At 47.2% G+C, this 23,992-nt stretch overlaps 1 protein-coding gene across 1 annotated transcript in view; it reads right to left on the reverse strand.

Annotated features, from left to right (window-relative positions):
- Positions 1-9,820: 9,820 nt before the first annotated feature.
- Positions 9,821-23,992, reverse strand: part of snx29 (sorting nexin 29) — a 150,190-nt gene continuing 136,018 nt past the window's right edge. The window contains exons 16-17 of the mRNA XM_056297356.1: positions 18,749-18,804; positions 9,821-9,943 (exon numbers count right to left, since the gene is read on the reverse strand). The gene's annotated coding sequence lies outside the window, so the exon portion shown is untranslated. The remainder of the gene's footprint in view (positions 9,944-18,748; positions 18,805-23,992) is intronic.

Consider the following 23,992-nt stretch of genomic DNA (forward strand, 5'->3'; position numbering starts at 1 on the left):
GGCCATAGTCGGATCTGACGAGACCGGGGTGCGAACCCCCGGTCCCCAGTGGGCAACTGCATCGACACAAAGCCGATGCTTAGACCGCTACACCACCGCGGACCTGGACTGCGTGTTTTTGAAATATTACACGGTGACCACTCAACTGGCAAATAGAGTGGCTAGGAGGAAAAGAGAAAAAAAACTTACCAGGAAGCTACCCATCATGCACAGCGCCGGCCTGAAACCCTCTTCCTGCACTACTGTGCCTCAGAATAAATGGGTCGTGGGTTGAGCCAGGCCATCGAGCCGCTACATTTGACAAAACCGCGTCAGCATCGCATAGAAACGCGCACCTTTTTACGCATACGACTTTTCTATCAATCCAGACGTTTGCGGTGAAAGATGGGAACACGATTTCCAGATCACGTGACTCAAAGTGTGAAACTATTTCGCTGACCTGCGAACCGGCCCGATCTGGGTTAGCGGTTGGAGCGTTTGGCTCGTAGCCAAAACAAAGACCGGATCTGCTACGGTCACGGTGCGGCGCTGGGATGCTCACACACAGACACGCCCAAGGAGTAATGATAAAACAGGTGTGGTTAACAAAGAAAAAGAAAAAAGGAAGCGTGCGGGTCGTGTAGGGGTCTGTTCCATTGACTACCAACACGGGGATCGCCGGTTCGAATCCCCGTGTTACCTCCGGCTTGGTCGGGCCTCCCTGCAAACACAACTGGCCGTGTCTGTGGGTGGGAAGCCGGATGTGGGTGTGTGTCCTGGTCACTGTACTAGCGCCTCCTCTGGTCAGTCGGGGAGCCTGTTCGGGGAGTAGCATGATCCTCCCACGTGCTACGTCCCCCTGGTGAAACTCCTCACCGTCAGGTGAAAAGAAGCGGCTGGTGACTCCACATGTATGGGAGGAGGCATGTGGTAGTCTGCAGCCCTCCCCGGACCGGCAGAGGGGGTGGAGCAGAGACCGGGACGGCTCTGACGAGTGGGGGGGGGGGGTAATTGGCCAAGTACAATTGTGGAGAAAAGGGGGAAAAGCCAAAAAAAGAAGAAGAAGAAGAAGAAAGGTTTCAGAGTGTGTTAGTGAAAGGCGTTGCAGCTCAACAAGCTCTGGTACTAGACACTGGGAGGAGCCAGAGGGGGCGCCGCCCTGCAGGCACCACAGAGACCACACACAGAGATGGTGAAAAAAATACCCTGAGACCAATTACACACATAAACCCCGACATACTGTTGTGCGGCAGGTGTGAAGTGAGCATCTGCACACGGTTGTTTTCCAGCCCTCCCTTCATTACCAACCTCACCGCCTGAAGGACACAGCGACATCTGTCAAGGCCGGCTCTGACCTACGACCTCACCGAGCTTCAGCAGGAACTGAAGAACATTCTTTCTTTTTTTTTGTGGGATTTTTTCTCCCTTTTCCTCCCCAGTTGTATCCAGCAAATTACTCCACTCTTCCGACCCGTCCCGGTCGCTGCTCCACCCCCTCTGCTGACCCGGGTGGGGGGGGGGGGGGCTGCAGACCACCACATGCCTCCTCCCATACACGTGGAGTCACCCGCCGCTTCTTTTCACCTGACAGTGAGGAGTTTCCCCAGGGGGACGTCGTGCATGGGAGGATCACGCTATTGGCCCCCTTCCCCCTGAACAGGCGCCCCGACTGACCAGAGGAGGCGCTAGTGCAGCGACCAGGACACATACCCACACCCAGCTTCCCACCTGCAGACACGGCCAATTGTGCATGTAAGGACACCCGACCAAGCCGGAGGTAACACGGGGATTCGAACCAGCGATCCCCATGTTGGTAGGCTACGGAATCGACCGCCACGCCGCCCGGGCGCCCAGAACATTCTTTTCTCGTGCTGCGTGTTGTGAGTCAGAGCGAATACGGAGCCACGAGCGGATGAGGTAAATGGAAGTTTGTACTTCAGGTCCACAGTAAGACAGCACGGCATCATCACACCCAGCATCTGCTAATCTGTTGGTTTTCTTTAGAGACGGAGGAGGAGGAGGAGGAGGAGGAGGAGGAGGAGGAGGAGGAGAGTTCTACTACAGGGTGACCGGAACTTCACACAGTTCAACACAATGCATGAGACAAACACACACACACACACACATTCAAAAACAGCGGCACCTGTCTGCAGGCATGGCGAGAATGCCGTTCCCTCGCCGGCTGTCATGGCGGCCTCTTGTGTTGGTGTTGTGTGGGAGAGGAGACACTGAAGTCCGGACTCTGGTCTAAGTCCCTCATCATGAGTTCAGAGAGGGAGAGACGATGCACAGGGAGGGATGGAGAGGTGGAGGAAGAGGGGGGACGGAGGGCCCCGAGGGAGAGCGAGCTGCAGAGAACAAAACCTGAGAGACAATGGAGCAAATCCATTTCTCCCTCTCCCCCTCCCTCCCTCGGTGTGTCGCCCCCTGCTGGCTTGATATGGGAGTCATTCCAGGTGGCTCGGAGAGACAAGTGTCTCTTTTGTTTTAATTTCTGATTTTTCCCTTTTTTCTCCCAATTTAGTGGCCAAGATGATCGCTGCTTCATCGAGTCCGGCCATAGTCGGATCTGACGGGACCGGGGCGCGAACCCCGGTCCCCCCCGGTCCAACTGCATCGACACAAAGCCCATGCTTAGACCGCTACACCACCGCGGACCCCAAGACAAGTGTCTCTGAGGACACCCAAAGACGAGAGGAAGAGTACGAGCAATTTCTGCTGCTGTAATGTCATGCGATCTGACCAGAGAGGGCGCAAGAGGAATGATGAGAAGCCCCAGAACTGTTGGTGTCCGTCCCCCCCAGTACTGTTGGTGTCCGTCCCCCCCAGTACTGTTGGTGTCCGTCCCCCCCAGTACTGTTGGTGTCCGTCCCCCCCAGTACTGTTGGTGTCCGTCCCCCCCCCCCCACACACACACACAGGATGGCCCCACTACTACCTCCATCAGCACATTTGCAGCCATCCCGGTCACGGCTCCATCCCCTCTGCCGATCCGGGGAGGGCTGCAGACTACCACGTCTCCTCCCATACATGTGGAGTTTCACGTAGTGTGTGGGAGGATCACGCTATTCCCCCCAGTTCCTCCGAACAGGCGCCCCGAACGGCCAGAGGAGGCGCTAGTGCAGCGACCAGGACACATACCCGCAGACACGGCCGACTGTGTCTGTAGGGACGCCCGACCAAGCCGGCGGTAACACAGGGATTCGAACCGACGATACCCACCATGCTACCCGGACGCCCCCCGGTGGACATTTTAACATCTACGAACTGAAAGAGTGATGAAACAAATCGAAGCGCTGTCATCATCTTGTGGGAGTTGGCAGAAAACAGAGACGAACAACTTCTCTCTCCGACCACACGAATGGGCGTGACCTTTATTCCCTCGTATCCCCACCCCGCCCTCCACAAACGCGGCTCTGCGTAACCATGACTACCACTGAGCTCTTAAAGCGAGCACGTCTACTTAATACAATAACAGGCTAGTGTGAACTATGTCAGTAAGTCCATTAGGTGTCCACTGACTTGACTTGGACCTTCATCGTGATGAGGAGGCTCACGTAGAGGTGTTTACCTGACTGTGGTGACAGTAGGAGTGATGCTCCATCGGTTAACGACAGTGTTACTAGCATGCATGTAAACGTGCACGCTCTCGGCTCCATAGCGACGAGCAGGAAGCAGGGGAAGTGATTTGAGTGATGGCCAGGATGTCTTCTTTCCCTCTCCAGGGGAAATTAGCAGCATCGTTTTGCTGTCTGCAGGGTCCTTCTGAACTGAGAGGTCACGCTGGAATTCGCCAGTGTCGGAAGATGGCGGCGCGAATTCACATTTGCGGCGGCCTCACCCAGTACCATCCATGCAGTGCCTTTGTCCACGCCCGGGTCTTAAGTTTTGTCTTCATTTGGTGGCTGGGAGAGCTGGCGCTGGATCGGCTGGGGGAGCTTAGCTTGTTCTGTAGCATCCGGTGGGCCCAGGCACCACGGCCCCCTCCAGGCAGAAGGGGGCCGTGGTGCCTGGCCCTCCTCCTCAGGCAGAGGAGGAAACGCCGAGGGTCGTCTGACAGGACGCAAAAACGAGGCAGGGTAAGCTAACTGCTAGCCCGTGTAGACCGGCGGTCATCCTGGCTGGTGTTGCTCCTTTGGACAGTGATTTTTTTGTTTAGTTTGGATATGTGTGTTAGTTTGGATATGTGTGTGTTAGTTTGGGTATGTGTGTTAGTTTGGATATGTGTGTTAGTTTGGATATGTGTGTTAGTTTGGATATGTGTGTTAGTTTGGATATGTGTGTTAGTTTGGATATGTGTGTTAGTTTGGATATGTGTGTGTTAGTTTGGGTATGTGTGTTAGTTTGGATATGTGTGTGTTAGTTTGGGTATGTGTGTTAGTTTGGATATGTGTGTTAGTTTGGATATGTGTGTTAGTTTGGATATGTGTGTTAGTTTGGATATGTGTGTGTTAGTTTGGGTATGTGTGTTAGTTTGGATATGTGTGTTAGTTTGGATATGTGTGTTAGTTTGGATATGTGTGTTAGTTTGGATATGTGTGTTAGTTTGGATATGTGTGTTAGTTTGGATATATGTGTTAGTTTGGATATATGTGTTAGTTTGGATATATGTGTTAGTTTAGGTATGTGTGTTAGTTTGGATATGTGTGTTAGTTTGGATATATGTGTTAGTTTGGATATGTGTGTTAGTTTAGGTATGTGTGTTAGTTTGGATATGTGTGTTAGTTTAGATATGTGTGTTAGTTTGGATATATGTGTTAGTTTGGATATGTGTGTTAGTTTAGGTATGTGTGTTAGTTTAGATATGTGTGTTAGTTTGGATATGTGTGTTAGTTTGGATATGTGTGTTAGTTTGGATATGTGTGTTAGTTTGGATATGTGTGTTAGTTTAGATATATGTGTTAGTTTGGATATGTGTGTTAGTTTGGATATGTGTGTTAGTTTAGATATGTGTGTTAGTTTGGGTATGTGTGTTAGTTTGGGTATGTGTGTTAGTTTGGGTATGTGTGTTAGTTTGGATATGTGTGTTAGTTTGGATATGTGTGTTAGTTTAGATATGTGTGTTAGTTTGGGTATGTGTGTTAGTTTAGATATATGTGTTAGTTTGGATATGTGTGTTAGTTTGGATATATGTGTTAGTTTAGATATGTGTGTTAGTTTGGATATGTGTGTTAGTTTGGATATGTGTGTTAGTTTGGATATGTGTGTTAGTTTGGATATGTGTGTTAGTTTAGATATGTGTGCTAGTTTGGATATGTGTGTTAGTTTGGATATATGTGTTAGTTTGGATATGTGTGTTAGTTTAGGTATGTGTGTTAGTTTGGATATGTGTGTTAGTTTGGATATGTGTGTTAGTTTAGGTATGTGTGTTAGTTTGGATATGTGTGTTAGTTTAGGTATGTGTGTTAGTTTGGATATGTGTGTTAGTTTGGATATGTGTGTTAGTTTAGGTATGTGTGTTAGTTTGGGTATGTGTGTTAGTTTAGGTATATGTGTTAGTTTGGATATATGTGTTAGTTTAGATATATGTGTTAGTTTGGGTATGTGTGTTCTTGTAGTTCTTGGATGTGTTGTTGTCTTTGTGTTGTACTGCTGTGCGCTGGGGGAATCGGAACTTCATTTCATTTCCTGTGTGCAAGTGCATGAAATGAAACGACACACCAAGTGTTCCTGATTCCTGGCGCTGATAAAACCTTTGGTCTGGTCTTCCAACGTTCCCATTCGGGCTAAAAGCTCTCCACGTCGCCATCTATGGATTTACACGTGGCTCTCTGCAGCCAACCATCCCCGCTCCCACGCTACTCTGTGTATGTGCGATAAGAGACAAACAAAGGGTGTGTGTGTGTGTCTGTGTGTGTATACATTATTGTACACCTGTGCTTAGGGATATTTCAGAGACTGGACTCATTCCAGTCATTTGGACTCGTATCGGTGATTGATCATCAAAGCCGCTCGGTTCACCAGCCGTCTGGGAACGATGCTGCTTCCACTGGGAGCCATTACAGAAATACAGCTCCAGGAAAGCAAGCTATCCCGGCACGCCAGGTGGACTACGCTCCACACCGGCTCCGGGCCTGCATACGAGTCTCACGCACAGCAGGTTAACGAGAAGGAAAGTTACGTTAAGTCAATGAAACACGTGCACAGTGTCTGACTTTCATGCCGTAGTGGATCCACGTCCCCAAACCTGCAGAAACAAACTACGAGAGTATCGCCTCAAGCGGCTGCAGATATCTGAGAATTCCCATATCTAGCAAGGTGTGTGTGTGCATGTGTGGACATTACATTACATTACAGTCATTTAGCCGACGCTTTCATCCAAAGCGACTTACAGCAGGTGCATCAATTAATGCAGGAAATCAGGAGAACTACTAGTCATCAGGGGTCATAAATGCATCTTCTCTCTAAACAAGCATCTAAGAGTAAAACCAGTGCTACAGTAAAAGTGCAAGAAAGAGTTTTGTTTTAAACGAGTGAATACAATAAGTGCTAAAAGCAAGTAGCAGGGTAGTAGTTCTGAAGAGGGGAGTTTTCAACCTGCGCTGAAAGACGGGCAGCGACTCCGCTGGTCGGGCGGGGGTGTAGGGCTTGACCATGGCCTGGAGATAGGAAGGAGCTGTTCCTTTCACTGCCCTGTAGGCTAGAACCAGAGTCTTAAACTGGATGCGAGGAGGAGCTACTGGGAGCCAGTGTAGGGACATGAGAAGGGGAGTTGTGTGGGAGAACTTAGGGCGGTTGAACACCAGACAAGCTGCAGCTTTCTGAACAAGCTCCAGAGGTCTGATGGCCGACGCCGGGGCGCCAGCAAGGACAGAGTTGCTGTAGTCCAGCCGGCAGATGACCAGAGCCTGGACGAGCACCTGTGCCGTCTCGTCGGTATACATCCATCCATGTATGTCTGTAATATGTGTGTCTCTGTGTTGGTGTGTACCTGTATAGATGTGTATGTTCATGCATCAGTGTGATTGGCTACACTGAGGAGCCAAAACATTATGACCACCTGCCTAATATGCGGTTGGTCCTCTGGGTGCTGCCCAAACAGTACTGACCCACCGAGGCATGGACTCTACAGGACCCCTGAAGGTGTCCTGTGGTATCTGGCACCAAAGCATTGGCAACAAATCCTTCAAGTCCTGTAAGTTGTGTGGTGGAGCCGCAGTGGATCGGACTTGCTTTTCCAGCACATCCCACAGATGCTCAATTGGATTTAGATCTGGAGAATTTGGAGGCCAGGGCAGCACCTTGAACACTTCATGTTCTTCAAACCATTCCTGAGCAAAGTGTACACTGTGGCAGGCCACTGAAAGAGGCCACTGCCATCAGGGAATACCACTGCCATGTAGCGGGGTACCTGGTCTGCAACGATGTTTAGGTAGGTGGCACGCATAAAACCTGATGTCCACATGAAAGACCAGACCCAGGTTTCCCAGAAGAACATTGCCCAGAGCATCACACACCCACACACAGTGCATCCTGGTGCCATCCACTTCCCCAGGTAAACGACGCACATTTACAGGGCCATCCACGTGATCGAAAAGAAAACGGGACTCGTTGGACCAGTTGACCTTCTTCCACTGCTCCGAGGTCCAGTTCAGACATGATGACAGAGGTCATCATGGACACTCTGACCGGTCTGCGGCTACACAGCCCCATACGCAGCAGGGTGTGATGCACTCTGTGTTGTGACACATTCCTCCCGTAACCATCATTAACATCTGTGACTCTTACCACAGTAGACCTTCTGATGACTCAAACCAGATGGGACAGCTTTAGTTTCCCTCGCGCATCAATGGTCCTTAGGCACCCAACACCCTGTCGTTGGTTTGTGGTTTGTCCCTCCTTGGACCACTGTTGGTAGGTACTCACCACTGCTGACCGGGAGAACCCCAAACGCCTTGCTTTTTCAGAGAGGCTCTGACCCAGTCGTCAGGACCTAACAATTCGGCCGTTGCCAAAGTCACTCAGGTCTTCGCTCCTGCCCGTTTCTCCTGCATCCAACACGTCGATGACGAGAACTGATGGTTCTCTTACCATCTAATCTACCCAGACCTTCACATGTGCCCTCGTTTAGAGATGGTCAATGTTATTCGGTTCACCTGTGAGTGGTCATAATGTTGTGGCTCATCAGTGTGTGTGTGTGCTTCAAAGCACAACTGTCAGTGTGTGCCTCCATGTGTGCGTATGTCCATTTGTCTGTGCGAAGATCTATGTGAATGTGTGTCTTTGGGTTTGCGTGTGTGTGTGTGTGTTTGTGTGTGTGTGTGTCTCTCTCACAGCGAGGATCCGGAGGACCACTGTGGTGAGACAGCTGAGGTGTGACACCTTGTTAATGTGACAGACACGATTAACCAGCCACCCTGGGAGAGAGCCAGCCATCTCCACTTTTCCTGATAACCTTACAGACACAACCCCGAATGCTGGGCTGAGTCCACAAAAAGTACTTGACAAACCCCACTCACACCAGAGTATTTAGCTCCATCATTTTCTGCTACCGAACTTAATATATCAGCATTTTCACCAGTCCTATTAGTTGGTAAATTCCTTGTTGGAGCATGGATCCATGATTCTAGGATCGACTGATGCTGTCTGGCACGATGTGACCAACAGGCATACGGCCTGTCAGTTCACAGTAAAGTAACGGCTTTACAACATTTCAGATATTCTACTATATAATCTGAACCGCCGCATCGAAATCAGGGATTTCCTTTCTATTGGCAAAGACATAAGGACATGGCGGCAACATGACGGCATGTAACCAACGTTGACCATTAGCGACCAAAGGACCACATTTTAATCATTCTGTGACATGTCAGTGTATGGGTTTAATGTGTGTGTGTGTTTTCATATATCTGCACTTGTAAGGGCCTAATGTCCTCATAAGATCAGTCAATACCACCTACCTCATGTAGGGCATTTTTTCGGTTCCCATGAGGAAAAAGGTTATTTCTGGGCCAGGGGTAAGGCTTAGGACTAAGGGTATTACTACTACTACTTTCAGCTGCTCCCGTTAGGGGTCACCACAGCGGATCATCCACTTCCATCTCCTTCCTGTCCTCTGTCACACCAGCCACCTGCATGTCCTCCCTCACCACATCCATAAACCTCCTCTTTGGCCTTCCTCTTCTCCTCTTCCCTGGCAGTTCCATATTCAGCATCCTTCTCCCAGTATACCCAGCATCTCTCCTCCACACGTCCATCCCATCTCAATCTTGTCTCTCTTGCTTTGTCTCCAAACCGTCCAACCTGAGCTCTCCCTCTAATATACCCGTTCCTAATCCTGTCCTTCTTCATCACTCCCAAGGAAAATCTTATCATCTTCACCTCTGCCACCTCCAGCTCCACCTCCTGTCTTTTCATCAGTGCCACTGTCTCCAAACCATACAACATAGCTGGTCTCACAACCATCTTGTAAACCTTCCCTTTAACTCTTGCTGGTACCCTTCTGTCACACATCACTCCTGACACTCGTCTCCACCCACTCCACCCTGCCTGGACTCTCTTCTTCACCTCTCTTCCACACTCCCCGTTACTTTGGACAGTTGATCCCAAGTATTTAAACTCATCCACCTTCGTCACCTCTACTCCTTGCATCCTCACCATTCCACTGTCCTCCCTCTCATCCACACCTTCTTAGGACCAGGGGTACAACTGGGGTTATGGGTCTAGTATATATAGGTCTAGTATTAAAATCAAGCATCAGAATTGGGCTTAGTGTAGGTTAAAATTTGGGTTGTTTGTGAATCATCTTTAGAGTTAGGGATGTGTGTGTGTGTCTCCAAATGAGCTGACCACGCCCATTTTTTTGTCCCGTTATCAGACAAGAGGTCAACGAATGAACACCCAGCCATCCCCGTCGGATGTGTCGTGTGGGGGGGTCGGTACCTGGTAGACGTGGTAGGCATTGGCGGCTCTGCCCTGCAGGAACACGGAGGGGATCCAAACGTTGATGAGTGCACGGTGAGCCCTGGGAAAACACAAAACACACCCGCCGCCATGGTTGTTAGCATCGGTGGCGGCACCATCAACAGCGATGGCTACACACAGTGTTTCAGAGAATGTCAATGGAAGGTTTAAACAAAGGGGGGAGGGGGGGCAACACTGAAAGGCGAACTGTGCATTCAGCAGAAGCCGTTTTGTTATATTTGCTGCCAATAATCCAGATTTGCAAATACCAGTTTGTCCAACGGTTTGTGTAAACAGTTCTACCTAATGGGTGGAGTGAAATACTACGTCAAGCTGGAGGTACTGACTCCCCTCTTGGCTCGTCCATGGTTCAAATAAATGTACTCGGCCCTGTAAGTTTTTTTGGGTCAAAGTATTAAGCATTTAAAATAGTATGTATAATCTGGCTTGGTCGGGCATCCCCGCAGACACAACTGGCCGTGTCTGTGGGTGGGGAGCCGGATGTGGGTATGTGTCCTGGTCACTGCACTAGCGCCTCCTCTGGTCGGTCGGGGCACCTGTTCGGGGGCTACATCCCCCTGGAGAAACTCCTCACTGTCAGGTGAAAAGAAGTGGCTGGTGAATCCACATGTATGGGAGGAGGCATGTGGTAGTCTGCAGCCCTCCCCGGATCAGCAGAGTGGGTGGAGCAGAGACCGGGACGGCTCGGAAGAGAGGGGTAATTGGCGGGATACAATTGGGGAGAAAAAAAAGGGGGGGGAATAGTGTGGATAACGATGTCCTGCGGCTTCCTGTCCTGACATAACCCTGAAAACGGCAGTTCCTTACCCCTTTACGTGTAAACTGGAAAGTATCCGCCTCAAGGTTAAATCTCGCCAGTGTGCCAACTGAGAAACTGTTGTCAAACTTACATCATGATTGGTCCATTCAATCGTCTATTGAATTTTTTTTTCTTTTTCTCCCCAATTGTACCCGTCCAATTACCCCCCACTCTTCTGAGCCGTCCTGGTCGCTGCTCCACCCCCTCTGCTGATCCGGGGAGGGCTGCAGATTACCACATGCCTCTTCCAATACATGTGGAGTCACCAGCCGATTCTTTTCACCAGTGAGGAGTTTCACCAGGGGGACGTAGTGCGTGGGAGGATCACACTATTCCCCCCAGTTCCCCCTCCCCCCTGAACTGGCGCCCCGACCAACCAGAGGAGGCGCTAGTGCAGCGACCAGGACATATACCCACATCCGGCTTCCCACCTGCAGACACGGCCAGTTGTGCCTGTAGGGACGCCCGGCCAAGTGTCTAGTGAATTTTAAGCAAAACTTTCTAAAGCTGCAAAAAATAAAGACAATCAAGGTGTCTCCATCAGATCTGTTTCAGTGAATTCAACCCTGAACAGGTTCAGAAGCCCTCCATCATCTGTCAGCAATACATACATGCATTACATAACCGATGCTCTCTAGCATGTCCGATTCTCCAAACCAAGACCAGCAGCATCCCTCACCTGACAAAATTAGCAGGGCTCCCAGCTGTCGGAAGCCTGGGTTCCCAGTCTGACAGCAGCTTGTGTTTAACTGGGATACACGTCGCTATGGTGACACCACCAGTCTGGCAGTCCTGAGCCACAGCAGCTCAGAATGAGACTGTTGGATCTAAACAGAGACACCTCTGCTCACCAATCAACACACTGCCATGAAGACGGGGCTCTCCTCAGAGCCCTTTGTTTCCTCTTAATGATCTGTTATAGCAGGGATTTTCTGCGGCGGTAACGCCTTCTAGAGCCTTCTCTCACTAATGGGAGTCAATGAAGCCGTGCCATCACTTTGCGTTAATGACGGGGCACGGCGGGTCGGTTTACTGAGGCATTCACACTACCTGCAGTTTCCCTTAACAGATGCTCTCTCTGGCAGCGGCGAAGAGGTTCCTCTTCACATCTGCACACATCGAAGCAGCTGTGCCTTAATTCCCACCCTCGCCACGGCCAGCTGATTTATATAGCCCATTTCATGCACAAAAGCACCTCAAAGTGCTTTACATAAAGGTATGAAAAGACATTTAGAGAGCTACACAACAAGACAGATCAAATAGCAAGAAGTATATTAAAAATAACAAACAATGAAAACAGAAATGAAAGGGTAACGGGAGGTTAAGGTGGTGAAGTTTGTGACGGGCATCAGTCTTTATGTGGACGCTCATGTCCCATTTGGTAGAAGCTGCAAGCTGATAGCCCCCATTTAGCAAAGGGGGTCAATGTTCAGTTTTGTGTGGCCGGCTACAACAGAAAGACCACTGATGGGGGCGTCCGGGTAGTGTAGCGGTCTATTCCGTTGCCTTCCAACACAGGGGTCGCCGGTTCAAATCCCCGCGTTACTTCCGGCTTGGTCGGGCGTCCCTACATGTGCGTGTGAGTACGTGGTACTTGGACAAACAAAGACAGCATGGGACGCAGCATCACCCTCAATCCAAACAGAATGCATCAAAACCTGTTCATATGAACCAGCTTTGGGGAAAAACCAACAGGACCACTTTTAAAACTCTGTCATAACTTATAACAATCCCCATAACAGGTCATACAGTCAAATTTATAAAGAACTAAAAAGTGAGAGAGCGAGAGAGAGACAGACAGACAGAGACCTTTGACCTTTAACCAAGGATTTAATGGTCCAATTTTTAATTTGCATTAAAAACCACTAGCATTAACAGACACTCCTGCACATATTGAACAACAAGCCCCAAACACAGCACAAACAAAGATACACACCTTCACTTCTTCAAAAGTTAAGAACAAGTAAATGGTTTTCTACAGTGCTCAGAACAACTCCATGTCCCCACCCAGAAACAAATTCGTCCAAGTTGTAATATGTGAACTCAATTTTCAGCCGAGCAGCCACTAGACCCCTGAACATGAGAGTAGCTTCTGTGGACCCTGTGGCCTTCATTTTGTTTCTTCTACTAAGCCAAATGCTCATTCGTGCTTAACCTATCAGAAAGTTAACCACGGTGACACGTCTGCACTGTGCTGCCCTGTACCTCGGACCAAAGACAAACAGGCTGTCTTAGAAAACCTCTCCTAAATCTGAAACACTGCGGCAGTACAGAGAAAAGAGGACTCAATCTGGGACAGCTGAGCCACAAGTGCTGTAGAGTTTCTTCATCTAAAGGAGCTGGGCCTGGGAGTAGGAACGCTGTGTACGCCGGCCTGATTAGGATGGCCAGGGAGTCTGTGTACGCCGGCCTGATTAGGACGGCCTTGGAGCAGGAACGCCATGCACATAAACCTGATTAGGACACGCGCTACACCTGCAAGACAACATGAGGGAAACGGGACCGACAGTGACGAAAGGAAACCAAGAAGAAGAAGATCACGCCTGTCTCTGAAAAAGAACCACGCCTTGTTGTTTTAGTATATATCACTATGTGTTTCTGTTATTTGGCAGACGACTCCCGGTTGCACCGAGGGCACGTCTCCAGCGCTGCAGCATTACCTGTGAACTATTTGTTGTGTGCCAATAAAATGACACGAACCAGCAAGAAGTCGTCTGACTTCTTATTTGCCTATGTCGACCTGAATCAAAGAACCGGGCGGGTCTTTTGCAAAAGATAAGACTCAACACATCATTACAGAAAAAACTGTGACTCCCTGCTCTAGGATCTATATGTGCCACATGTCTGTTCATAGCCACAGCCCCATATACCACCTGCCACTGTAGATCTGCAGTGTGTTTCTCTATGGGGGGTTTGTACAGGGACCTCCAGCTGCCTTTGGGAGATGAACCTGGGGTCAACACACTCAACCACTTCGAGTGCTGGACACCGGCTAGTGATGTTCTGTTGAGAACCTTTAAAGTGAATGCATACAAGGCCTTCTTTGATGTTCTTGAGAAGTCCTGTAGTTCTGGTGTTTTAAAAGACAGGATGGCCCCGTTCACTTCCTCCTTCTCCTCCGCTGCAGCACGGATGGACAAAGATGGAAAAGCAGGCTGCCTAACTGGCTGATCCTCTCCACACTCTGCTCCTAGTGCCTCTCTGAAGAAAGCAGGAAGTGCACTGAACACTTCCTCAAAAGAATCAAAACCAGTCTCTTGGCTCAAAATGTCAGCCGTTTTCCACTGTCCTCCTGATCCGAGACATGCTATCTTAGTAACTCCAGCTCTTGTGAGGGACCTCTGTACACTGATAGAGCTGAGCATCCTGCAGTGTATCAGCGGATTATAGATTATAGTGAATTCCATGCCAGCTAATTCCATAAGGAACAAGTGCTTGTCATAATTCAGGTTCATAATCCTACGAAGCAACGCAGATGCTGTTTCACTCCAAAGCTGTTGTTTATGATATAATAGTCGCTGTACAGTTTGAACGTGAAAAGCTGTTACACGACTGTGGAGGTCAATCAGGTCCTGGCCACCTTCTGACACTGGTATGAACAATACAGCAATTTGGTCTAGTGAATGCCTCCACAGAAGAACTTCACCAGCCTCTTCTGTACTTCTCTTATGAGCATGTTCGGAGGTTCTACAACTGTAAACCCATGCCAGAACATGGAGGCAATCAAGTTATTAACAATCAAGACTCTCTGCCAATAGGACAACTGAGGCTGGATCCAAGTCCATCTAGACAATCGGGCACTGATCTTTTCAACTAAACCCTCACAGTTTTTGCTGAGAAAGCGGTCACTGCCCAGAAAGACACCTAAGCATTTCATCCCTTCTGTGTTCCACTGCAGCCCAGCTGGTAATGTTGGCTTCTCTTTATTGTTCCACTACCCCAGTAATAAACCCTCAGATTTTGACCAACTGACTTTTGCGGAAGAAGCTTGTTCGTATAAGGCCAATTTTTGCTTGAGAATTTTAACACAATTTTGACTCGTTACGAAAACTGTGACATCATCAGCGTATGCTGACAAACTAACTGAATTAGCGATGTTCTCTGAAAAGGTTAGTCCTGAGAGACCCTGCCTGAGATTATTAAAAGGGGCTCAATGGCCAGGGAATACAGCATTCCAGATAAGGGACAACCCGGTCTTATATCTCACTGAAGAAAGACAGGTCGGCTGAGTCCACCGCCTACCTTTAACAGAACACTGGCTCCAGAATACAACGACTTGATTCATTAAATAAACTGTTTTCAAAACCAAAACCTTCAAGTGTTTTGAACAAATAATGATCAACCCTATCAAAAGCCTTCTCTTGATCTACAAAAAGAAGGCCAATGTCCAGCTCCTGGAGCTTATGTCCCGTATCAAAAACAGATGATCCTTGATTGTATTGTCAGGAACATAGTACGTGTCTATAATGTACAAGAGTATACATACACTCTTTGAGTCTATTTGAAAGACATTTTGCAATTATTGTATAGTTTGTACATAACAATGAAACCGGTCTCCAGTTTTTCAGTAAGCCAAGATCTCCCTTTTTGGGCAACAATGTTAGGACAGCCCATCAACAACTCAAACAAAGGTAAAGTTCCAGATTCCAAACAGTCTTTAAATACTTCACATAAGTCTTGTCCAATTAGAGTTCAGAACCTCTTGTGAAACTCCGAAGGAAGTCCATCAACTCGAGGCTTTGCCACAGCCGAGCTGCTGAACCGCTGCAGACATGTCATCAAAGGAGATGGGGGACTCCAGTGAGGCTACCTGCATTTCACCCAGCTGAGGAAGTCTCTCCAGTATTTCCTCCACACAGTCAGAGTCACAGTTCTCCGCACTGAACAGGCTACTGTAGAAGTCTATGGCCAGCTTCCACATCTTTGATGAATCCTGCTATTGCCATCATTTCCAATAATCCCTTCCTCTTCTAATATCTTAATTTCTTTCTCTAATTCTTCAAAGCAGATTTTCTCTATAGCTAATGTGTTTTTGTATTGCTGACATAAAATCATAATTTGTGTTTTTCCTACCTTCTACCACCGAGCTAAAATTTTAAAATCTTTCTTCCTTAGCCTCTACTGACTCCAGAAGTCAAAGAAGAACTGACAGAAATCTTGATCGTGTGTTAACCGTACACCGAAGTGCCATTAGGGACAGTGTCAAAATTGAACTAGTACGGAAGAAGCTGCCACTACTAAAAGGTGATCTGCAAATCCAACAGGTGATATTGTGGACTTAATTATGTGAAAATTATTATTATGAGAATTATGTGTGTATGTTATATGTTAGCTAAATCCCATCCAACCTGGCTGCCCTCACACTACCCTCGACAGCTTTCACCAATCAGCACTGCCTAACTGCTGGGTTAAGTTTCCTCCAAACATCCGTGAGGTCATTTTCTGGACAGAAATGAAGCTGACGGTGGATGAGTTTCTGTCATCTGTAGGATGTCTACTGCAATTCAAGTTTCTGCCCACTACTATTGTTGAGCTACTATTGAACATTTTAAGTTTGTCTTTCACTTTGTTTAACAATCTCAGATGATCAGTGCCAGAATTATATGCGTACACAGTTATGAAAACAAAAGGTATTTCTCGGACTGTTGTCTGAACTACTTGGATTCTGCCCTGCTCCACTTCACATGTCAAAACATTTGTTAAAAGGAGGCGCTGTGAGAAGAGAACAGCTACACCCACACTAAGGTTGGTTCTACGGCTCAAAAAAAACCCCCCCAAAAAACTGGCCTGTCCAATTCATTCCCCACTCTACCTGACTGTCTACTGAGCTATGTGTCCCCGGTTAGAGGAACACATGTATGTATGTTTTTAGCTCTACGCAGCTCAGCTACCATACCTCGCTTATCTCTATCCCATCCTCCATTTATATCTAAACTTCCTACCAACAAACTTTCCATAAAAAAAGAAGAAAAGGAAAGGAAAAGAAGACATTGAAATCTTTCCAAGAGGAAAATACCTTTTGTGCATCACCCATTTTTATTTTTGTGCATTTAAAGGAACCTTTCCTTGCTTTTCTTTCCAAAGTTTAGTTAGAATCTTCTTTAAACGAAACCTCTTCTCTTTACTAAGCTCTTCATACCCAAACATTTTTCTAATCTTCATAACCGAGTTAACAAAACTGTCCACATTAGGGAAGAAATCTGTTATTTCCACAGACTGTCTGGTGTAAGTTTCATCAAGGAAATCATTAATCTTCTTTAATGAATATGACTGCTGATCATCCTGTGACACAAAATCAGTAAACTGTGATAGGCTATCATCCTCTAACATTTCCTCATCTTCATTTTTGGCATTTTCATAGTGTGACTCACCTGTTGCAGAGACCTGACTCTCAGCCTCAGCTGGGTGGCTGTCTCTCACTGGTTCTGTCTATCCTCTGTCTCTGCATGCATCCATAACCTGTGCTTCAGCATCACTTAGATTACCGTCATTTACATTACTGCTGTCCTGCTCTGTTGTTTCATTTCCCTTCATACCAGGTTGCGGCTCACCGGTTGCGGTATCTCCCGCCGCCTGCTGCACTGTTTGCCAGCTACTGCTCTCAGCAGCGCCTCCAGGCTGTGGCTCACCTGAACTACTGCCCGCTGTGGGCTCCCTGTGTGGGCAGGATGAGCGTTTGAGGGCGACATCGCCACACTCAAAACATTTCATACTGCCAGAACTTGCAGACAGAGTGTAGAAACCCTTTTCATATTTGACTTTAAATGACACTTCTAGATGTTGTGAAGATTAATTTAAATACATGAACGCCTGTCTCTGCAGGGAGTTCACATGCCATAGTCTAGTATTGTCACAACTGAGATGAACTGCTCCGAACCCACTAGCAAACTTTCCGAAACGACTCCGTTCTCTCTCAAGGAGCTCATTCGGGATAAACGGAGGTACGCCTGACATGGCAATACGTGCCGATGGCACAAATAATGGTGAGATGGCTACAAACAGATCGTCCAGCACCAGGCCTCTTTCAACCAACAGGTGAACCAAAGGCTCCTCTCGCACAAAAGCCACCACAGGCTTTATTCATGCCGAGAGCCGTATGTGATGTTCTCATGGCTGACCTGTTCTCCTACAGCCAGGAGAACATGTCCAACAGTGTACCGCGAGTCAACTCCGGCTCTAACTCCGTGTCTGCTAGACAGGGGAGAACCCTCGCCAGAGAGGGACACCATACTGCACACCAACAAACTCTGACCAGCTACTCCAGTCACTTTCCAACAACTAGCAATGAAGTAAAAGTAAACTCCTCCTACCTTACCATGTACATAGAAAAGTGAAAAGCAGTAGAAAAACCGTGAATTATCCCCCCCCCCCCGAAAAACCAACACTTGAGCTCACGCTCATACACCCAAACTCCCAGCATGCAGTACAGAGAGAGAGAGAGAGAGAGAAAGAGAGAGAGAGGTGGTTACAGGGGGAGGATATGTCCGAAAGACGAGGAGCAGTGAAATGAGAAAAGCGAGATAAATCTGCCAGTTGTCTCCAGCCTTCCCCTTCCTTCCTCCTCTCCGCTGATGTGATAGCCATAGGAGACCTGAGACGCAGCCGTGTAGGCTGATAAACCTCGTCCAGGTGAGACGAAACCCTCACATACCACACCAAACATAGTGAGAGATACAAGGAGAGAGAGAGATGAAATGGTTTTTTTCTTCTGGCAAGGCAGAAGCGACGAATGGCAACGAGTTTCCTCTGCTTCATTATTTCTCCTGCTTTACATGTCTTTCATCTGTTTACATGCCCAGCAGGGCCTGTAACAGATGTTTGGGTGACAAGTGAAAAACATAAAGTGAGTGACAGTCACCTGACACACGTTGCTGCCGTTATATTTGGTGACAGTTTATTTGTTTTGTACTAAGTTTCTTCTGCTGTCATATATTTATTTGCTATAATGTGTTTTCTAATTAATGTTTAGCTTGTCAATATGTCCTGTGTTAAGCCATGCCAATAAAGCCATTTGAATTGGGGGGGAGGGGAAAAAACATTTCTTACGTCTCAAAATCTGAAAGGCTAGGGTCGTCTGATGTCTGGCTCAAATCACCTGGAACCTGGACAGAGAGCGAGAGAGAGAGAGAGGGAGAGCGAGAGAGAGAGAGAGAGAGAGAGAATTTTTTAATTTTAAAACAAGTCTTTATTTAACAGAAAAAATGAACAAAAAACAGACCTGAAATCTTTCTAAACATATAAACAATATTTGTCAAATTACAAACACTCAACATGCATCTTTTAACAATCCCAAAAAACAATCATTCAACAACAACTAAAAAAAAACCCCAAAAAAAACCAGGTAAGACCCTTTTTATCCGAGTTCTGCAGAAAAAACACTGCTCATCCTTTACGGGTGAACGCAGCACCCCATTATACACCACAAAGTTGTGAATGTGTCCAGATCTTTCATCGCTTTGTAATAATTGAAATCTACTCATCCTGGCCTGGACCATCCTGCTGAACAACAGTTCAACATGACATCTACACACTCTTCAATTCTTTTTTTTTTCCGGCTCACACAGATAGCCATTTTTGCCTGCTCTGCAATGAAATTTAAGAGTTGACATTTATATTTTACACGTTGGCTGTATTTGGAACCAAAAAATAAAATTCTGTTTGCAAAAACTTTCTCCAGATGATCTAAATAAACGTTCTAGTAGCAGAAACAGGGGTGTAAGCCTCACACATTCTAAAAAGCAATGAAAAACGCTTTCTCTCTGGGCACAATAGGGACATTTGTCATTCACATTAGGGTCTAACACAGAAACAAAAGCACTGACCGCCACTATGCCATGCAAGACCCTCCACTGCAGATCACCAGCTTTTTTAATTAACGGTGGTTTGCATAAACCCCTCCCGACTGGCTTCAATTCTCTCCCAAGCCCAGCTGAGCTCTCCAGGGTGCATCAGTCTGACCACTCAGTTTTTCTTTATTCAGGATTTTTACCAGCATACTATACATGGTCTTACCTTTAAATACATTCAACCTCTCATTAAGAACATTTCCCAAATCAAAAAGTGCCCCCGTGCAATTTTTCAGGTCAGGAACAACCTTTAAAACAGGAAATGGATCCTCACAATTGGGATGAGTAAAACCACTACAGTATGATGCCAAAAGTCCCCGTTCTTTTGCTGTGAGCTGACCATTCCAGTTAAATAGTACCCGACTAATGAGGCGTGTAGATTTCACTCCCAGGTGAGATGCTAGTGCAGCAGCGTTGTCAAGATTGGGCCCAGCCAGCTCCACCACCTGACCCAACGTGACAACTTTTGCCTGGCAGAACAGCTTTGATACAGTGGGTTCGATGTCGCAGAACGTGTCCAAACGCCCACCATACACCACCAGCTCTTTTGGAAGCCAGCTCAGAGAGTCAGAACAGCCCATCCTCTCCTTCTTGAACATATTCCACACTCTTATTAGCCCACGATAAAAACTAGGCAATCTGTTGAGGTCTGAGTTTTTAATAGCCATTAGAAACAAAGGCAAGTCTATTCCGAGTCCACAACAACGTTGAAGTATTGCACAGGCTGCTGGTCACCACACTAAGTCTGTAGGCCCAGTGAGCAATCTTTTAATGAACTGGAGGCGGAAAGCTGCACCCCTGCTGGCCAGATGGATCAGCCCTTGACCCCCTTCATCTTTAGGAAGGTACAGCCCACTCTGATGAATCCAGTGCAAGTTGTCCCAGAAAAAGTTCACCAGCACAGCCTGAATCTTGGCCAGGAGGTTGGTTGGAGGATCAACGCATGTTAATCAATGCCATAGCGTTGATGACACCAGGTTGTTGATTACTAACATGCGACCCCTATATGACAGTTTTGGTAGAATCCATTTCCACTTCCTAAGATGCCCTTCTACTTTTTCCAAAACATTCTCCCAATTCTTATTTGAAAAAGTTTCATTCCCCACAAACACTCTCAGATATTTCATCCCTCCCCTTTTCCATGTCAACCCCCCGGTAACATGAGCTTACCGTTCAGTCCCTCTCCTACCATCAGTCCTTCACTTTTCCCCCAGTTTACCCTAGCTGATGATATCTGACCAAATGTGTTGACATTTTTACTAAGACATCAACATCTCTTTGGTCCTTTACAAACACAGCTACATCATCAGCATAGGCAGAGAGCTTAAAAGTTGCACTGAGACCAGCAAAAGCAACTCCAGACAACTCACGTCTCAATTTATGCAACAGGGGCTCAATGGCCAGAGTACAAAATTCCAGACAAAGAACATCCCTGCCTAATTCCCCTTTGAACCTTAAAAGGAGCACTCAAACCACCGTTAATTTTAAGTACGCTCTCAATGTCAATGTACAAAACCTTGATCTTAGCTATAAAACCTGAGCTCAGTAAATGTGTTCACCTCCAAATCCCCTGTGTTTTTCATAAAACATTTAACCGAGTCAACAAAAAGCTGCAATTCTGGAAAGTAATTTTCCACCTTGACTGTCCTCAAACCTTTGGTAACCTGCAAAAACTTCCTGATATTCAGGAAAGCATAGCTCCGTTCTGTGTACACCTGTGTATGAGGAGAGGAACCTAACTCAGTCACTTTCTTCTGTGTTCTCATCAGACAAAGACGAGGATGGCTTTTTATCTTTTGAAGCCCTCTTCACTTTAAAATTTTCCTGTCTACCCTCAGTCGGCTTCCTTTTTATGGACTTTTTTTTATTTTATTTCATCATCCAACATCATCTCTGCCTCAAGTACAAACTCTGCCACTCTAACAGCAGTCTGCTGTATTTGTGTCCTCTGACCACAATTCATATCTCGCCCAGCAAATTTGCTATGATCCCTGTTCTCACTGTTTTCATTTTCCATTTTATTCTGTTCAACCTCCCGTACCTGCTCATCCTGGCCATCAGCTTTGATCTGCCCAAGTTCTGTTACCTTCTCAATGTGATCACTGTTTTTTAACCTGCTCAACCTGCACACCTCCTTCTCCTGCCTGCTCAGTCCTTCCATTTTCCTTATGTTCTCCAGCCTCGGTCTCCCTCTGTTTCACCACCTGGTCTATTTCTCCTGCCCCTCGCTTCCTTGCCTCCTGTCTGCCATGTGCTGACTTGGCAGCGCTGTCTCCAGCCGGAGATGCGCCGCTTGTCAGTGAATGTTCTCACTCATCCAGGACCTGGACCTGGTCATGGTTATCCATGACCTGCCGCAAGCATGCGGCAGCATCGGGGGACGATGGCAGCCCTTGAGGCTCAGACCTACCCTCACTCCTTTCAGGACAAGACCTTACTAAATGCCCCTTACTAAATGTCCCACAGCCAAAAAATTTCATCATACCGGATGTAACAAATACAGTGTAGTCAAACTTGTCAATTCTGAATTTTAGCTTCAGATCCAAATCCTCCGCATTATTTTTCAAAATCATGAAACCTTGTCTCCTATGGGACACAACGTATTTCAAGTGAGGAGACTGGCAACCGGAAAAGACCATTTTTTATCGGGGACACTAGCTGTCCGTATCTTGCAAGCTCCTTCTCAAAAGCTGCATTTCTCATGAATGGGGGAACATTAGAAATGGTGATTCTCTTGGCTGGATTAACCAGCTGCAGAATGGGAGTAAATGTGTCCCTAATCAACACACCACTTTCCACCACCTGGTTGACTTTATCAACACTATCAAGGAACATAACTACAGCACTGTTCATTCTGGATGCTGATTTTATGCTTCCATATCTCACATGTTCACCTACCGCAAGGCAGCACTCCTCCACTGAACATTTGACCACCGGAGCCACTTTAATCGCATGCCGGCGTTTCAACTTCTCAAACACCATCCCTCCACCTCCCACAGCGGCCATATTGCCCCGCTGGGCCGGTAGCACCGCTGCCAGAAAAAAACAACTCCACTTAAACCTACCACCTAAAAAAACTAACTAAACATAAACAATAAAACCACAGAAAGCATGTGAAAAAGGACAAGACAAAAAAAAGTCCAAGTTTTAGAAACTCGCTCACACCGAAGCAACACGCTACTACTCCGTACACTCACTTGCACTTCCGCTCAGAGAGAAAGCGAGAGAGAGAGAGCGAGAGAGAGAGAGAGTTTCAACAATACTCTAATAAAAATCACAAGAAAATTAAAACACAAAGACCAACATGGTCAGTAACCAGATTCACAGCATCTGAATCCTCTCAGGACACTCCCCAAGATCAGCTCATCATCCACAATACAGCAAAGTACATTTTTACAACATCACACATTGCAAAAGAGAGAGAGAGAGACAGAGAGAGACAGAGAGAGAGAGACAGAGAGAGTCCATCCATTATGCTATTTGAATGACTCTAACATCATACAGACAAGACATTACTAACACCACTTCCAGATGTTGTGGGTGTGTGTGTGATGTGTTTTTGTATGTCTGAGTTCCCAAATGGGAGAAAATAGATGCTGTAAAGCCAGATTATCCTCTCTCTCTCTCTCATAGCTTCTATTTCAGTCTCTCACTCTTTCTCTATTCAAATGTGCTGCATGGCATCAAAACAACAGCAGATTCTCCCAAGGCAGAGCAACACACTACTAAGCAGGCTCAGTTAGGACAAGGCAGAGCAACACACACTGAGCATGCTCAGTTAGGACAAGGCAGAGCAACACACACTGAGCATGCTCAGTTAGGACAAGGCAGAGCAACACACACTGAGCAGGCTCAGTTAGGACAAGGCAGAGCAACACACACTGAGCAGGCTCAGTTAGGACAAGGCAGAGCAACACACACTGAGCAGGCTCAGTTAGGACAAGGCAGAGCAACACACACTGAGCATGCTCAGTTAGGACAAGGCAGAGCAACACACACTGAGCAGGCTCAGTTAGGACAAGGCAGAGCAACACACACTGAGCAGGCTCAGTTAGGACAAGGCAGAGCAACACACACTGAGCAGGCTCAGTTAGGACAAGGCAGAGCAACATACACTGAGCAGGCTCAGTTAGGACAAGGCAGAGCAACACACACTGAGCAGGCTCAGTTAGGACAAGGCAGAGCAACACACACTGAGCAGGCTCAGTTAGGACAAGGCAGAGCAACACACACTGAGCAGGCTCAGTTAGGACAAGGCAGAGCAACACACACTGAGCATGCTCAGTTAAGACAAGGCAGAGCAACACACACTGAGCAGGCTCAGTTAGGACAAGGCAGAGCAACACACACTGAGCATGCTCAGTTAAGACAGCGAGCATCTGCTACTACAAGACCGTGAAAATCAACGATATTCACAGAAATGATTGAAGAGTTATTTAACTGA

This window comes from Lampris incognitus, chromosome 17 (assembly GCF_029633865.1).
Source record: "Lampris incognitus isolate fLamInc1 chromosome 17, fLamInc1.hap2, whole genome shotgun sequence".
Taxonomy (NCBI): domain Eukaryota; kingdom Metazoa; phylum Chordata; class Actinopteri; order Lampriformes; family Lampridae; genus Lampris; species Lampris incognitus.